The 2,084-nt window shown below is 38.0% G+C and overlaps 1 non-coding gene across 1 annotated transcript; it reads right to left on the bottom strand.

Moving 5' to 3' along the window:
* Positions 1-1,802: 1,802 nt before the first annotated feature.
* LOC123611718 (small nucleolar RNA SNORD36) lies at positions 1,803-1,877 on the bottom strand. Its single transcript, XR_006718806.1, has one exon. It is a non-coding gene; the product is annotated as a small nucleolar RNA SNORD36 (small nucleolar RNA).
* Positions 1,878-2,084: the final 207 nt, after the last annotated feature.

Below are 2,084 nucleotides of genomic sequence, written 5' to 3'. Positions count from 1 at the left end.
CCTCCATTGGTTACTTCTCATTTACCCCACCTAACAAAGCCATATGTAAGTTTTACATCTTTGAGAAATTTTTAATAAAGCAATGAAACCTTCTGTGAACTAGATTTGTCATTGAGATAGATGAGATTCTAGTTTCTGAACAGCCGAAGGAAAATGATTAGCTGCATGTAAAGAAATAGGTATAAACTATCATTGCTGATATTTTTACTATAGAATTTTTCCGTAAAATAATTTATCTTCAATTACTTTTTTCCTAAGAGTTACATTTTAGACTTTGGCATTTGGTCCAATTCTGTATAATTTTGAATTACAGAAAAAAATAGATATATTAAGTGACTGGTATGTTATGAACATCTTTTTCTAAGATTCAAGGAACAGATTGTTTGAATAGATTTTTTTTAAATTGAAGTATAGTCAGTTGCAATGTGTCATTTTCTGGTGTACAGCATAATGTCCCAGTCATGTATATACATACATATAGTTGTTTTCATATTCTTTTCCATTAAAGGTTATTATAAGATATTGAATATAGTTCCTGTGCTATACAGAAGAGATTTGGGGTTTTTATTTGTTTTTATATATAGTGGTTAACCTTTGCAAATACAAAACTCCCAAATTTATCCCTTCCCACCCCCTTTTCCCTGATAACCATAAAATTATTTACTGTGTCCACAGGTCTGTTTCTCTTTTGTAGTGAGTTCATTAGTGTCCTCTTTTTTCTTTTTTTGATTCCACGTATGAGTGATATCATATGGCATTTTTCTTTCTCTTTCTGGCTTACTTCAGTTAGAATGACATTCTCCAGAGACATCCATGTTGCTGTAAATGGCATTATTTTATTCTTTTTTATGGCTAAGTAGTACTCCATTATATAAATATACCACAACTCCTTTATGCAGTCATCTGTTGATGGACATTTAGGTTGCTTCCATGTCTTGGCTATTGCATATAGGGCTGCTATGAATAGCTTTTTAAGTGAGGTATAAAATCCTTAAATCCCTATTCTGTCACAGCTTTCCTCACAAAAATGACAATAATCTGACTGGATTTCTTAACTAAGTTATGCAGAATCATCCACATCAAACACTTACTTCATTCGTGATTTGGAGAAGCACAGTCTGGCAGAGTTAGGCTCACAGTATAAACAAAGACATCTAGGTAAATTCCTTTGCCTAGTGTTACTCACTGGGTCTGTGTGGCAGAGCCCTGATTAGAACCCAGACTGTGGATTTCCAGGTTAATACAATTTCTAGCAAATCAAGCTACTTTTTTTTTTTTTTTTTTTTTTTGGCTGAAGAATTTTTATTACTTTTATGTACAGAAAATTTGGTAGGGTACACTTAGCCCAGTTTGGTGGCCAGTTCTTTGGCCTTTGCCTTTTCCAGCTTGACAGTGCGAACCACTGATTTTGGAACCAGGATACTGCCTCCCCAGTGACAGTGGATCTCGTCATATCTGTCTTTGTAATTGGTCCTGATGGCTTCCACCAGCTTGGCCAGGGCTCCTTTGTCTTCCAAGTTCACCTGCGTGAAGGCAACAGTGGTGCAGGTCTTTCTGTGGACCAGGCGCCCCAGCCTGGCCTTCCCCTTGGTGATGCAGTAGGGAACCCCCATCTTCTGACACAGGGCAGGCAGGAAGACAACGAGCTCAATGGGGTCCACATCATGTGCAGTCACCACCAGCTGAGCCTTCTTGTTCTCCACCAAGGTGGTGACAGTATTAACCCCTAGAACACACAACCCATTTGCACCAGAGGGGTGGGAGCTGCTGTCCACAAAAGCAGTTCTACTGTGGGCCCAGCTATGGACTCAGGGTTAAAAAGCTCGATTTCATGCTTCACAGCGATTCCAGGTGAAGAAATTCATGCATCACTGCCAAATCAAGCTACTTTTAACCTGTGGAGTTATATGTCTCCTACAACTAACTCATTAACATTGGGTGAAGTCACTTAAATGATTATGTAACCAAAATACTCTGAAGGAAACTTCCCTAGAAAGGTTTCAGTAGTTGCCTTGTAATATTCATCATTCATTCTGAATCCAAATGGCTTGCTCTGAAAGTATTCTTCTCATAATCATGTCTTC

This window comes from Camelus bactrianus, chromosome 1 (assembly GCF_048773025.1).
Source record: "Camelus bactrianus isolate YW-2024 breed Bactrian camel chromosome 1, ASM4877302v1, whole genome shotgun sequence".
Lineage (NCBI taxonomy): Eukaryota > Metazoa > Chordata > Mammalia > Artiodactyla > Camelidae > Camelus > Camelus bactrianus.
Note: the sequence above shows the minus strand (reverse complement) of the source record. Positions and strands in the feature narration are given on the sequence as shown.